Genomic DNA, 16,819 nt, shown 5'->3' with positions numbered 1-16,819 from the left:
TTCTAATTCTTTCCATGACTTTCCAAAAACTGCACGATCGTCAATTTTACGAACAGTTCTCCACATATCTGGCGGTAATATCAATCCGAAAAATAAATCAATGTCAGCCAAAGTCATAGTACAAGAACTAATTGCTCCCTCAACTTCCTCATAAAAGGCGGCTGGATTTTTCCGCGGGTCAGATAATGCTGTTTTAAGTGCCATTACATCTGCCCTATTCCAAGGAGTATACACCCAATTATAAATAAAATAACCCTTAGCATCAACAGAAGTTTTATCATCACTTGTACCCAATACTTTAGGAGGAACATACAAAGGTGCGGCCTCCCGCATTGGTTTCGCGTGAACTATCATAGTCTTATCTGTTCCGAAGATGGAAGCTTGCACCCCACCGGTCTGAGATGTCCGTGCAACTACATCCACAGTCCTTTTCTCCTCTTGCAAGCGGACTGCCGTGACACATAATTTCACCAACCGCCTGATTGCATCAGCCACCTGGGAGAAAACAAAAAGACCATAACGCCTTGCTTATGATCAGCTGCTACATCATCGGGCTCTAACTCATCAGGATATTTCCGATATAGTTCAATAACTTCTGAGCCAAATGCCTCAGTAAAATATAGCTGCTCCTTTTCCGTCCACCCTTTCATGTTGTCTAAAAGTTCAGAAGCAGAGACAACGCTACGAATTGTTTTACAAGCAATAGATCTAAGCTCAGACGCACGGTCAGCAGGCAACATAGAGCGACTGTCTCGCATCTTCTGTTGCTCTGAACTGGAGACCTTAGCTAACTCATGAGGGGCAGAAGGAACAACATACAGAGGTGGAGGGCGATCTAGTAACAATAAATCATCATGTGGTTTATTAAGGATAAGATAGAGAGGTTGCCTAATGGTGTATTGGCCAGTTACCTGTAATTTACTTTCTTTCTCTTCTAGCTCCTTCAAGTCATTTATTTCTTTCTTTCTCATTTCCAATGCTTTCACATATACATTCTTCCGCTGCTCTTTCTCAAGCAAGGCTTGCCCCTGTTTCACTCGTCCACGCACTTCTTTCTCCCACATTCGTACACAGTCAAATATATCTTGCCTAGACTTTCGCTTACACATACATTGTTCCAGATACTCAATCTTTCACAAATCAAATGACCCATGCATAGGCCAACGTAACTCAGGGTCCGCACGAGTGTATTTATTCCATAATGTGCAGTACATTATAGAAGAAAGACCATGTTTAACATACATATCTCTATTTGGCATCCCCTCTTGGGGTGCCGGTTGCGATTCTTCCAGTCTCAAATTGGTACCATTACAAAAGCAACACATCCTACGAAGTGCGCTAAAAACACGCATGCCAAAAATAGTGCAAAATATGCAATATTATAATCAAAGTAGCACTTAAGGTGCCATTCAAATCAAAATTAAATTGGAGAAAATTCTCCTCATTACATGCCTATATAAATTGCAATTTATATATCAATTCAAAGGACACAAATTGACTAGTCACCCAAAACACGAGAGCCACAGTAAGTAGTGCTACACTACATTACCAAACAAAGGCATCAAAACCCACAGCAAGTGCCGTAAAACGGCTCTTACCAATCACAGGGTGTCGAGGTTCCAACTGCCAAGTTCTAAAATCGACCAAATGGTCACTGCATGACAAATGAACAAAAAGGATCTCAGTCGAGGACCGGCGCCACCTGGATGGTCAAATCAGAAAGAAGGGAAAAACGCCGTGGTTGCCAAGACTCGGGTCTCCTCAGGCATTGATCGTCCGCAGCGAGATCCCAATCCTTCGTTGCGACCAATCCGTTGGGCATCCGAGTCACCGATGAGTCCCTGTTCGGGCGCCAATTTGTTGAAGTAAGCCTCAGCAAGGCCTACTAGTGCAAGGGGTTCACCTTTCTCTGCACAAAGTCCTTAGACCATGCAGGAAGAAGTTGGCACAGGAACTGAAATAAAAGACAAAGTTTATTAACCTCATGAGGTGGTACTACAGTTCAAACAGCACCCTTAGGTAATGTCTGAAGTAGCACACTGAACTGAGAGAGCATGGTCCTTTTATACCCACGCAGGGGCTAAAAGGAGGTGGTACAGTTATAGAAGCAAGACTTGTATACATGTAAGGTCATGTGGAAAATGCACAGTCAACAGGTAGGAGGAGCTAACAGTTTTCAAGGACTAACAGCTGCAGACCTTACTGAGCATGTGCGAAAGTGGGAGATGCTAAATATAACTTGTCACTAGGCAGATTTCAAGAGTAGTTAACAGAAAGGTAGGACAGAGCACATGGTGAGCACATGGCAGCATGTTGCAGAGAAAATGGCTGCCATGAATACAAAATGGATTCCGCGAAATGTTCACAATAGTTACAAATACAGATGTCTTCTGCTAATGCTTAATCTAATCGCTGTTAAACTACAACACTCTGGGAGCATCTGAGTGGCCAGTGCCAGCAGGTGACTTGGACACCCCTCCGGATATGTGCATACCTAGTTAGGTAGCCAATCCCTCTCTCAGGGCTATTTAGGGTCTCTCCTCTGGGTGTTTTCTCAGATTCAGTTTGAAAGACTCTACCAGGACTCCTCTGCATCCTCTGCTTCAGCTTTTGACCATCGGATCAACCGCAGACTGCTCCAGGAACACTGCAACTGCAACATAGTATCCAATAAGGCTACTGTGACCTTGCAACATCAGCTCCAGCCAGCAACTGCAACAGTTTCCAGGCTGTGGATGCTCTGAGGACTGCCTTCATCTTCATCCTGCTGCAGAAAGACCAAAGGAATCTCCAGTGGACTGACAAAGACACTTCCCTACTTCAGCAGGCACCTCTCTGCAACGACAATCGGTACTCTGGGACTCCTCTTCTGTTGACATGCGTAATCCCTGGAACACAGGTGGTGAAATGAAGTTCTGACTGTCCAAAGGTTCAGCTGTCCAAATTTGGTGGAGGTAGGGACTTGCCTCCCCATGCCAGACAGTACCCTGGTGCACCGCGTGACCTGCAGCTCCTTGGGCTTCTGTGCACTTCTTCCAGAAATCCCTTGTGCACAGCGTAGCCAGGTCCCAGCACTCTATCCTGTGATGCTCAGCTCCCTGAGTTGTTCTCCAGTGGCGTGGGATCCCTTTGTATAGTGTGCTGTGATTAGTGCATTTTGCAACTCCTTTGTCCCCATGTTCTGGGGCTCCTGTGGGTGCTGCATGGTCTTCTGAGGGCTCTCTAGAGTGCTGAGAGCCCCCTCTGTCTCCTCAGTCTGAGTTGAGACACCCAGGTCCCTCCTGGGCCCAGGTAGCGCCTTTTCCCGCCAACCGTGACATTTGAGTGAGCCAAAGCTTGTTGGCAGAGTGCAATGATGAAAACCACCCTGCATCCAATGACTCGACGTGGGGCATCTCTTGCACCAAGCAGGGACCCGCAGCTGTCTTCTTTGATGCATTTCTGACTTCATCCAACTGGAGAATACACTTTTGCACCTTCATCCAGGTTAGCAGGGGCTCATGTTCTTCCTGGACTCTCCATCGACTTCTCGCTTGGTCTCCTCTCTCCAAAGGTCTTCAGGGCCAGGAATCCATTGTTGGTTTCTTGCAGTCTTGCTGGGTTTTTGCACAATCCTTTACCCCAGCTTCTAGTGTGTTCTGAGGAAACTTGCTGTAATTTACTCATGTTTTCCTGGGCTCTGGGGTGGGGTAATTGACTTACCTTTGGTGCTTTCCTACACTCTCAGTGCACCTCCACACACTACACTTGTAATCTCATCACAGTTTGTAAAATCATTGATTTAGGTCTATCCAGATCTTGGAAGCAACTTACACTAATCTCAATTCCTCTATTGTAGTGTACATTGAATGTCCATTGGCATGACCTAAAAGGAAACTAAGGTAGGAATCTGTGAACATCGCAGCAATGTGAGAAGCCAGAGACCTACTACAAAATTGACATCCTATTTTTTAGCACTAAGGCAGTCACAAAATGACCTCATTTGGGCAGTGGATGAAAAAATGGATACCAACATTAATATGGTTAAGAGAATATTGACAAAGGAACAACGTGTTTATAGATTAAAACACATATAAATTGACTAAGCTGTGACATTTCGTGGAATTACATTAAGTCAATGCTATAATATTGTTCTCCACATAAGGGTATAAAAGGAATCACTATGTAAGTATTTACAGTGACACCCATACCATATCTATGAAGTTTCAAAACGTGGTAAAGTATGCTAATTTTAAAGTGATAACTGGAGTTTGAGCTTTTGACCTTACAGCATGCTAGCGACATGATTCGAGAATCATGCGGCACAAACTATAGGCCACAGGGATCGTGAAATACCAGCTTCAAAGCGACATCTTCAGATTGACATGGTAATAAGGCCAAGTCCTTAGGGGCTACTGTAAGGGACCCATATGTAGCAACATTGAACATTCAACAATGTCATAAATCCATATTTGAGGGGCAAAAAAAACATTTCCCATCAACCTATGATGTTGGAGTTCTCATCCAATGATGTCAGACACCACTGTACACTGATCCACAAGGAGCGCTTTAGAAGCTCTTCCATTCTTCCATTCACCTGGCACTCTGCAAACAAAAACTGCACACAAAGGAAGTCATTGGGAGTGGAATAGGTGCTAAGATGACATGGTATCCTTCGAGAGATAAGGACCCTGACTGTTGGACGATCTTCACTAATAGGTACATAACCAATATGCAACTAGGCAATGACTTATTGTCACATATGACTTGATCTTTCTTGTAAACAGCGCGTGACTACAAGGGAATATCCATATCTCCTTCCAAACAAGACAAATACCTATAGGTCAAAAGTGTGAGAAAGGATCATCCATCACAATGGTTTTAACTAAGTTTGCAGTGTAATTACCTTCGGTAGTTTGCAGTGCTGTGCATCATCTCTGTTGTTTTAGCATGCCCATGTTCGTGTTTGTAGTGTCTATGAGTCAAGTCCCATAATTGTATGGACTATCTTGCATGATACCATCATGCCTGCACTGGTGTTGCACATGAGATCAGAAGCAGTGTTGGTGCGACAATTGAGTTGAAGTGATATATATGTGACACATATGTTGAAAATACCCAGCAACAATTGTTTGTTTTGTTTCTTCTTTTAAGTGCTTGCCAAGAGAGGCTAGGTAGGCCTGAGGTCTTGTTTGTATGGTGTTTATGTCCCTCTCAAATTCCCAGAGTGTAGGGATAGGATTAATAGACTAATAACAAATTATGTTTATTTATAAACCTCCTGATGAAAGCCTAGGACCCCAACTGGCTTTTTTGCAGAGGCCGAAACATGTTGACAAAAGGAGTATAAGAATAATAACTCCCTAAACCCCTAAACACACCTAGAAACTGTTGTTTTTAACCTTACACAAGAATCCCAAAATAAAGGGAAACTTGGGAGGAAGCCTTTAGGTATTTTTATCACCTAATCCCAGTTACTTAATATCGAAAATCCTTGCTGAAAAATGGGTGGCCCATCCTGTTTTATTGGGATGAGGAGGAAACTTGATGATGAAGAATGCCACTGACAGTGTGGGTGACGGTCTAGCAAACAAACCGCTGTCCCAGAGAATAACCCTTTGTGGGGTGGATTCCACTCCATGATGGATTAAGGGGATAGATACTGTACTGGTGACTCAGCAAGAGGGAAATCATAGCTTGATCCCACTCTAGCAAAGAAAGATTAGTTTCTCTTTCCCCTTCCTCCTTGTTAATTTTTTGTGACATAGGGCTTTAGTATTAGAGTACATATTTTAAGTTTGTAAGTCAATTATATTCATTATTGATTCCAAAATGATTAAGCAACTCAATAATTTCATCTGTAGTAGTTTCATCTGTGCTTTTTTATAACAAGCCTCTGCCATTTTGGTACAGTGTGAAGTTGCTAAAACATACATAGAAACTAAACATTTTTCCCTTCTCATTTTGGGCATATTCACCGATTTGTACAGCTATCAATGATTAGTAAAATGAAAAACAACATAAAAGTACCTATGCGACTTGATCAGCATTACCTCTGCTATTCAGGGTCACAGGAACACTACTGATTGCCTGCTGCTACTTCCTATGGCCCTAGGTGTGTCCTATCTGAAGACAAGGTGCATTCCTACAATTCTCCTGCTGTTGGAAGACACGATGTATGTGAGTGAAGTATGATCCTTGTTGCTCAAGCCTGGTGATGGTAGATGTGGTTCCGGATCTACAGATGCCAGAAAAGAAAAAATGCAGAGTGCAACTGCAAAGGCGGCCAACGGGAGTACTCTGCGAGTACTGTGGCCAACTGAGCTGGTTCACAGGGTGCAGAACATTTCTGGTAGATGCAGGTCCTGTCAGCAGGCCAGATGCCTGCACTAAGAATGTGTACCATATTCCCGAAGGTTATTCAAAGCGCTGCTTTGGTGATACAGCGCTGGCTGAAGTACATCAATTAAATCAGCTCAAACCGTCCAACCATCCAGTGTGTCAGTGCTGTGGCCATACAACTTTTAACTTGTAACTCTGTGACTGAAATAAATAGCGTGGAAGCAAATGTGGTTCAAGGTGAGCACTGCGTGTGATTTAGAAGGTCCCTTGAAAGAGGAGTCATCATAAAGACTGATTGAGGAGAGACGAAGAGCTTTTTAAACTTTTCTGTTGTGAATGTCTGGATGTCTTATTGTCCTAAATTGCACAAGTCGGGAATTGGAGGAGAAAACGCCAAAGCTTGCAGGCATCAAATTAAACACATCAATAAACTCAGTTTGTCACAGCAGACCCACCCCCACACATTCAAATATGTCAAAAGTTATGTTGGGTTTAAAAATAAAATACACTCCAATGTATGTGAACATCAAGCAAAACACATCTACAAAATTAATGTTGCACATGCTAATATAGCCATCGGAGATGAAATATGCCTGCACAAAACTGAACACTGAAAACTGGATACAGTGCATCGTCAAACCAAAGAAATGCAAAGAAATTATTTGTGGGAAGTAAGTGAGGTGTAGCTTGCGCATACGATTAATGTGTTTAAAACACTTCAGGGAGGACCTGGCTTTGCAGTTCGGGCTGGACTGTTCCCATGAGGAACAGGGTCAAGACTGATTTGCATATGGCTGGGTCCAAACTGGGGTGGCATGGTGAGCAAAAGAACGATGGATTAAACCCAGATCTGTGACTGGGGGTGAGTGTTTGCATTGTTCAGCACTTGTCCATCATCCTTTTGTTTTGCTAAAGTTGCCCTAATGGGAAGGGTATGCCCAGACGTGGGTCCCTTGCTCACTGTGCCACTGGATTCAAGCTAGCCTGGCTGATGAAGGGTGAAACTCTGAAACCGGTCCCAGGATGCTTGTTTCCGGTCCAGGGAGAGCCTGGCTTGGCAGTTCGGGCTGGACTGTTCCCATGAGGAACAGGGTCAAGACTGATTTGCATATGGCTGGGTCCAAACTGGGGTGGCATGGTGAGCAAAAGAATGATGGATTAAACCCAGATCTGTGACTGGGGGTGAGTGTTTGCATTGTTCAGCACTCCGTCCATCATCCTTTTGTTTTGCTAAACATGCTAATATAGCCATTGGAGATGAAATATGCCTGCACGAAGCTGAACACTGAAAACTGGATACAGTGCATCGTCAAACCAAAGAAATGCAAAGAAAGTATTTGTGTGAAGTAAGTGAGGTGTAGCTTGCGCATACGATTAATGTGTTTAAAACACTTCAGGGAGGACCTGGCTTGGCAGTTCGGGCTGGACTGTTCCCATGAGGAACAGGGTCAAGGTCTGATTTGCATATGGCTGGGTCCCAACTGGGGTGGCATGGTGAGCAAAAGAACGATGGATTAAACCCAGATCTGTGACTGGGGGTGAGTATTTGCATTGTTCAGCACTCCGTCCATCATCCTTTTGTTTTGCTAAAGTTGCCCTAATGGGAAGGGTATGCCCAGACATGGGTCCCTTGCTCACTGTGCCACTGGATTCAAGCTAGCCTGGCTGATGAAGGGTGAAACCCTGAAACCGGTCCCAGGATGCTAGTTTCCGGTCTAGGGAGGACCTGGCTTGGCAGTTCGGGCTGGACTGTTCCCATGAGGAACAGGGTCAAGACTGATTTGCATATGGCTGGGTCCAAACTGGGGTGGCATGGTGAGCAAAAGAATGATGGATTAAACCCAGATCTGTGACTGGGGGTGAGTGTTTGCATTGTTCAACACTCCATCCATCATCCTTTTGTTTTGCTAAAGTTGCCCTAAGTGGGAAGGGTATGCCCAGACGTGGGTCCCTTGCTCACTGTGCCACTGGATTCAAGCTAGCCTGGCTGATGAAGGGTGAAACCCTGAAACCGGTCCCAGGATGCTTGTTTCCGGTCCAGGGAGGACCTGGCTTGGCAGTTCGGGCTGGACTGTTCCCATGAGGAACAGGGTCAAGACTGATTTGCATATGGCTGGGTCCAAACTGGGGTGGCATGGTGAGCAAAAGAAGGATGGATTAAACCCAGATCTATGACTGGGGGTGAGTGTTTGCATTGTTCAGCACTCCGAGATGAAATATGCCTGCACGAAGCTGAACACTGAAAACTGGATACAGTGCATCGTCAATGCAAAGAAAGTATTTGTGTGAAGTAAGTGAGGTGTAGCTTGCGCATACGATTAATGTGTTTAAAACACTTCAGGGAGGACCTGGCTTGGCAGTTCGGGCTGGACTGTTCCCATGAGGAACAGGGTCAAGGTCTGATTTGCATATGGCTGGGTCCAAACTGGGGTGGCATGGTGAGCAAAAGAACGATGGATTAAACCCAGATCTGTGACTGGGGGTGAGTAATTGCATTGTTCAACACTCCATCCATCATCCTTTTGTTTTGCTAAAGTTGCCCTAAGTTGGAAGGGTATGCCCAGACGTGGGTCCCTTGCTCACTGTGCCACTGGATTCAAGCTAGCCTGGCTGATGAAGGGTGAAACCCTGAAACCGGTCCCAGGATGCTTGTTTCCGGTCCAGGGAGGACCTGGCTTGGCAGTTCGGGCTGGACTGTTCCCATGAGGAACAGGGTCAAGACTGATTTGCATATGGCTGGGTCCAAACTGGGGTGGCATGGTGAGCAAAAGAAGGATGGATTAAACCCAGATCTGTGACTGGGGGTGAGTGTTTGCATTGTTCAGCACTCCGTCCATCATCCTTTTGTTTTGCTAAACATGCTAATATAGCCATTGGAGATTAAATATGCCTGCACAAAGCTGAACACTGAAAACTGGATACAGTGCATCGTATTCGTGTGAAGTAAGTGAGGTTAAAAGTATTTGTGTGAAGTAAGTGAGGTGTAGCTTGCGCATACGATTAATGTGTTTAAAACACTTCAGCAGTTCACTCAAAAATACACAGCTAGAGTGAAGCTACGATTATGGCTTTCAGTAAAAAAAAATGAAACTCACCACTCACCAGATACAGACAAAAACACACCCATAACTCACCCCAAACACACCTCTTGCAATCACACACGATGGCATTGATGACTAGTGACCTTACATTACACCTCACCATCAGTGCTTAATTTGTGCTTGTTGTTTCCGGTGCTGAGCACCAGCAATTATTTTTGAGGGCCGGGGCCTATTTTTCTGTCTCAAGCATTTGATGCGAGCAAAAGACTCATATGGGAAAGACGAAAGAAGGGTAAAACGAAAAAGCGTCACAAAGGGAGAAAGTAGAAAGCTGCTAGAGTGAGCTGAAGGGGCAGGGAGTGGCTTTAAATGGACTGAAGAGGCCCGAGATGGCTTCAGGATTAGCCACCTCAGTATTCCGTGTTCTCACATTTAATTGCAGCAGCAGGGTGTTTAAGAGAAGGGCTTTGGGCACCGCACGTTTTTATTTACAAATTAAGCACTGCTCACCATTGACATTACCAAGTACTCCACGTTGGACGGCACAGGCAGGGTAATGACGTGCAAAGGGTCTATACTGAAGATGAAAACCGTTATGAAAATGACAGTTGTAATTGGTGCACCGAACAGACAAAGTGCAACATTTGTTTGTCATTCTGCTGCTTGTCTAGGGCAAAAGTGATGCAGCTCTAAGGGCCTATTTAGGGCGGTGATTATGGCACATGTGTTCACACGCTGAATGGACTCTACGTTCAATCCCTACCTCATTGCAGCTGGAATTCCTGAGTGATATATAATAAACTGAAGGACAGGAGTGACAAATCTAGCTCGGATAAAGAGGACACGCACACGTGCACGTGGTCCTCCCACGGAGATTTTCCACGAAAATAAATGTAGCCTGTTGATGCCATCAGAAAAGTTGTCCCGTTTTTGCATCTTTGATGAGTTGAATTAGTCAAGCTATCAATAGTACTAGCTTGGCAGAGTACTTTGTACAAAGCTGTGCCATAGGGGTCCTTTAGTAGTAGTCACATTTACATGGCGTACCAGCAGCGGCACAAAATGGCGTCTTTTTATTTTAAAATGCATTTTAATCCTATTTGATCTTTACTTGGTCTCATTTAATGTATGCTTTCCAAATATGTACCTGCTGTACTGTTTGCGTGGAATATCTTCAGCTCAGTGCAAACAATAATAATGATTATTGCATACAGCATGACAGACTAACTTCTCTGTGCTTACATACACATTAATAAGAGTGCAAATAGGCTGTCATGTGGCTTGGGCAAACAAAGGAGGGAAGGATGGGATACTGACACTGGGGGACTTGGGGAGGGGCTGCTTTTAGCCACATTGTTTCTTGTTGGAAAGGTGTTGGTGGAAAAAGCTGACTTTCATGCGCCTCTTGAGATGCAAAGTGTCCCGATGTATCTAGATCCTGGGATCAGTAAAAAGCAAGAGAACCTCTGGCACAGTGCTTACTTTAATTAGTAATGCAAAACTCACACTAACATTTGCTATTACTTTTGCTATATTTGTCATTTCAAAGGGAAGATTGTTTTTCATTGCACATCAGTGGTTCTTAACCTTTTCACTTCTGTGGATCCCATTTAATCATTACTGCAATGGCGGTCTGCCACTGAATCATTATTGGAATCTGGGGAATCCCACTGAGTCATTACTGGAATCCGATTTAAGCTGAAAAAGAATACACAAAAATTACAGAAACAAACATTCATCAAACAAGAACACAAATGATAAAATATGTTATTTAATTCAGAAACAAATATAAAAAACGAAGTTGTAATAGAAAGGTCTGAGCTTTTCTAAATTCAATTGAGGCCTTGCATCATCCATGCTATATTCTGTTAAATGCTCTTGCACTGTTCCCACAGAACAATATGAGGATACTAATGTATTTTCCAATCTCAAATTCCTTCACAGAACGTTTTACATTTTTCAATTGTACCTTTTTGCTTCTTTATTAAAATATAATTTATTAACATTTTTAAATTATTTAATTTTCCAAGCAGACACGGGCCCTCTGATTAGGTGGACCACAGGTTAAGACCCACTGTCTTAGAGTAAGCCCAATCACATTTCTACATCACTGATGTATTATTTTAGTAAAGTATTGGTAAATTTCGACTTCCTATAAAAGGTTCAATATTCGGCTAAAAACTGACACATTTGTCATGAATTGTGGCTGATAAACTACTCTACGTTTTGGATGGAAAACCTACAAAAAAATGAAGTCTCATCCTTGACATTTTCGGTGGTAGCCTACAGCCTTACACAGAGTATAGTACTATCATGACAGAATTGACAAAATATATGACAACAGTTTATAACATCTATATAAAGTGAGGTCAATTCGCAAATTTAGTTTTTTGCGTAAAACGCATAATTTTCGAGACAAATGTGGCTTTTAGGAGTATTACGCAAGGTGGGCATCTGTGTAAAAATCATACATTGCACTCAACTAGAAGAATTGTGCGATACCAGCTCCATGGTTTGTCCATCCAGTCTCTAAAGCCAAGAGGCAAGTATAGCTGGCATGCTGTTTCCAGTTGGACGGCTGCAGCAATACATTTTCTAGTGTTGTGCAAGGGACCATTATGTGGTCAGAGTAAGAAAAATAGGAATTAAGAGTAATATACTAATCCCAATAACTAGCGCTAGTTGAGCGTGCGATTGGTAAGGTGCTCACACAGGAGTCTGGTGATGGGCCAGAGCCCAAGCACCACTTGTGGTGCAATTTTGTTTTGGAGACTTGGAGTCCGTTGTTTGGGCAATTTTGTCCTTGTGCAGATGTAGTCGGACCTGCTTGGAAGTTACATTTAATTTTGGACAGAAGGGGTAGGGGAGGACTGAGGGTTTGACTTTGTTTGAGAGAAAGAGTGGGAGCAAATGTGATCCCCTCAAAGAGAAAAACGAATTGCTGCTGATGTGTTCTTCCCCCTCCCCACCAGGATGGCACTTCGCACCCAAATTTGTGTAGAGTGAGACCACTAGGTAAGGGATGGTGGCCTGAGCGGTGTTGCTGAAGAACACCTGGATGCAGAGGACTTCTCACAGCTCTGGGCTCTGTTGTCCCTCTCCCTGCTGCACCAATGACAGTTACGCCTCTGCCCCTCTGATCTACATTGGGAACACACAGGACTTCTCAACTTGCTAAACTCATTCATAATGTAAAGGATGGACAGTCAACAGCAGCCAAGTGTAGTTTGACTATGATTTGACAGAGGGTTTGAGCAGATCTAACATTCTCTAAGGAAAGGTTTTTTTTAGTGGATCACCCTACCTAATTCTAAAACTGGAAGGTTACAGGACATCAATCCCTTGCCTAGCTTGGCTTTTCATTAGTCACTGCAGGGGGTTCGATAGTCACTCAGAGCTCAGGAGTTATCCTGACTATGCTATCTGCAGCTGATGTCAGCCTCTAGGTGACTTCTACTGCATCACCTCCCCCTCCCCACGTGAAAAAGAAAGGTGCAGGATTGAGGAGGACACTCACCAGGTTCTGCTGCTTTTGATAATCGACTGGGGTCACCTTCTCAAAGATGAGGTGACGGGTCACTGTAGGAGGCATAATAAGGGTTACTCTAACAAGCGGCCTTTGATCCCAAACCTGGTTTCCATGTGATAACTTCATGCAACATTAGTATCATTCAATTAGGTAATTTTAATATTTGCTATTTATAGTTCTTTTAAAGACAACTTTGACTGCAAGTGCTAAATAAACCGATTTCTTTTGTTATTATTATGAATAGTAGTTGTAGTCTTGATTCACTTTTATGAACCAATTGGGCAGAAGTACCAGAATCATGGTTTGTAAAAGAAAAGCTGACGACTGCAAGGAAGACATGGGGCCAGATGTATCAAATATGTTTGCACTCGCAAACGGTGCGAATCAGTAAATTCGGCCGTTTGCGAGTGCAAAAACGTGGTCTGCGATGCATGAAAGGCAATCGCAGACCAAAAATAAGAATTCGCAAAATTAGCGATTTTTTGCATTGAGACCTTGTTTTGCGAGTCGCATTTTGCGATTCGGTATTTCCAGTAGGAAATTGTGAGGTGCAATATACGAATCGCAAAATCGCAATCGCAAATAGATGCATCAAAAAATCGCTATTAGCGATTATTCGCAGAATGGCATTTTGCACATGCAAAATACCACTAAGTGAAAGCAGGTGGTAACCAGGTGCAACCTATATAAAGAGGCCCAGAATGCCTCAGACTCTTTTCCACAATGGCTGCACTCTACGTCATGGCGAGGAGGATGAGGATCCTGGCAGGTTTGAGGAGAGGGAGGAGGAGACAGGAGCGCATTTTCAGAGTGCGCATAACCCTTTTTGACCTGACAGAGGAGTAAATATATGAGAGGTATAGGTTAAACTCAGCCATGATTCTTGATCTGATAGCTGAGCTACAACCCATACTGCAGCGCAGCACACTAAGGACCCATAGCATACCCACCCAGGTGCAGGAATTATGCTCCTTGCACCTACTCGCCTCAGGGAGCTATCAAGGGGTCATAGCAACGGCTGGGGGGGTGTCACAGAGCACCCTCTCCAGATTTTTCAATGCATTTATCAACGCCATGCTAAGAAAACTCCAACAGTACATCAGATTCCCCCACACCCCACTAGAAATACAGCAGACAAAAATTGAGTTTTATCAGATAGCACAGTTCCCCCACGTCCTAGGTGCCATCGATGGCACACATGTGTCAATATGTTCGCCATCTGTCACAGAGTATGTGTACCGCAACCGTAAACACCAAAATTCCATGAAAATACAGGTGATATGCAATGCCTCCTATATCATAACTGATCTCGTGGCCAGGTACCCAGGGAGCACACATGATTTATACATCTTTTGTCACAGCGGCATTCACACAAGACTGCTAGCTGGGGAGTTTGGTGAAGGATATCTACTAGGTAATGTCACTCTTTACACTGGCGCATAGATAACAAACCCATGTCACATGGCTGAGGTACTCATCAAACCTTCTGTCCCTTCCAGGAGACAGTGCCTACTCAGTGCGCACCTACATGATGACGCCCTACCTCTATCCTACAACACCGGCAGAACGGAGATACAATGCAGCACACAGGGCAACCCGCAACGTGGTGGAGCGCACATTTGGCCTCCTGAAGAGTCGCTTCCATTGCCTTCACAAGAGTGGAGGGGCACGACAGTACAGTCCAGAAACCACATGTAGAATAGTGGCTACTTGTGCAATCTTGCACAATATAGCTACAACCAGGGGCATACCTATAGAAATCAGTGGCACTGAATCAGATGAGGATGACGATCCCATACCACCTCTACAGCCAGCAGACAGGACCAGTGCAGCAGAGGGAAGGCAAAGGCATGCTGACATCACACACAACCATTTCAGACGTGAGTATGAATGACAAAACTCCACTGACAACTGTACCTATAGTGATAGAAATGTATTACCTTACGTCAGGTAATGAATGGTGAAAAATGAAGTAAACAGGTGAATAAAAAAAACTAAAAGTAACAAAAGAACTGAGTCCCACACTATTACATCATAGTGGGAACACCAGTGTCAATGCGGCAACAGTCACTTCCTCCTCCCACGCACACCACTGGGGTGCCCAGTTGACTCACTAGCACCCTGAATGTCACCCTCAGTGGCAGTGCTGCGCCTGGCACTGCGCCGTCTGGTGTCCGATGCAGGTACTGCCACACTACTAAGGCTCGAACTGTCCTCAGTGTCCCCCAATGCTACCTCACTGGGAGTGGCCGATCTCTGTCCCATGACTAGTTCAATCACATTAGTGATTTGTACAAGGCCCTGGACCACATCCCTGCTGGTGTGTGCAGCCTCCACTTGGGCCGCCACAGCGCAACGGGCGATGAGTGCTGTTGAGTTTGCCATCCTGTTTGAGGACCTGCAGTAGTTTGCAAACATGGTTCTGAAGCGGTGTTCATGTCTGCGTCGGCTCACCCTTTCTTGGCGCAGCTCCTCACACAGGTCACGCACTGCACTGGTAAGCTCCCTAGTGTCCTGAGAGGCCTGCACCTGTCTCTTCCGCAGCTGGGTGATATTTCTGTTCAGGGTGTCAAGTCGGTGATGCAGGCCCATCATATGTCTATTGTGGACTCTCAGGTTCCTGTCCAGACTCAATATTCTCCTGTTTTGCAGGCGCTGTTGCTGCAACATAGCAGCCTCAAGTCCCCCGAACAAGGATGGACCCTCACCTGCCTCCTGTGGTTGCTGCTGGGACACTGTGGCACTTCTGCAGTGTGCTGCATGACCCCTGTCCTCCGGTATCTGGCTGCGCCTACCTGGTGCAGACGGTGTGCTTGGCCCCTCCTGCTGCACATCGGAGTCGCCACTGAGGTCTGGCAGTGGCAATGGCCTGGGCCTGCAGCTCACAGTGGAGATGTTGACGGACCCACTGGTGTTGGTGTCAGAGGGCTGCTGTGTGTCCATCTCCCCTACACACAGAATTTCTGTGGCTGCTGGGCCAGGCCCACCTGCAACAACAATATGCAGCATGTCAGTTCTGTATGTTACATTCTCTGTCCAAAAATGGCAATAAAGCTACAGGTAATGCTCTACATGGTGTAGTGTGTGTTGTGTTACCTTGGGTGTCACTATGCTTGCTTACATTGTCATGCTACTGTCTGTACTAGTTTGTGGACCACAACTCCCATACTGCATTGTTGTGATGCTTCTAAGATGTGGACTGGACTACTTCACACACTACTTCACATTACATGCTAATTCCTAAGGGGCTTTTATGGATGCACATATTGGGTTCACACAACAACATTGCACTTACCTTGGCTGGTACTCGGTTGAGCGGAGGTGTTGATATCTGTGACCCCTGTCACTGCTTCCGGGAGGAGTGTTGATTCCACCAGGTCCTCCAGTGGTGTGGCAGGTGGCTCGGTTGGTGGTCCTCCACCTGTGCCACTGGCCTCTGCAAGTCTCCTTGCCACCCTCTCCTTTGCCCGGGACCGCAGGGCGTACCACCATTTCTTAATCTCCTCAATGGAGCGCTGTGCCACTCCAATGGCGCAGATTTTACCCTGGATCTCAAGCCATAGCCTTCTCTTCTCGCTCTCAGGAACCTGGAGTGATGATTTACCAAACAGGCGGTCATGGCTCCTCACCATCTGTTAGTACCTCCAGCTCCTGTTCACTGAACTTGAGTTTGCGCTTCCTCTCCTGCTTCTCCTGTGATGTACCTTGGGGCTCCATTGTGGCTCAGGTGATGCTGCTCCTTCAGAGTGCTGCTCAATGTGGCTGGGCTGCTCTCAGTCAGGATGCCGGTTTGGGTGTGGCACCTGAAACTTCCTGGGATGACTCATTTCCTGCTGGTGATGTCATCAGGCTCCTCCAGGTGTGCATTCTCGAACTTTCTCGCATTTTGCGATTTTTTACAGAATCGCAAAAAAATCGCAATTTGCAA

This window comes from Pleurodeles waltl, chromosome 1_1, assembly GCF_031143425.1.
Source record: "Pleurodeles waltl isolate 20211129_DDA chromosome 1_1, aPleWal1.hap1.20221129, whole genome shotgun sequence".
In the NCBI taxonomy this organism is placed as follows: Eukaryota; Metazoa; Chordata; class Amphibia; order Caudata; family Salamandridae; genus Pleurodeles; species Pleurodeles waltl.
This window is presented reverse-complemented; position numbering follows the sequence as displayed.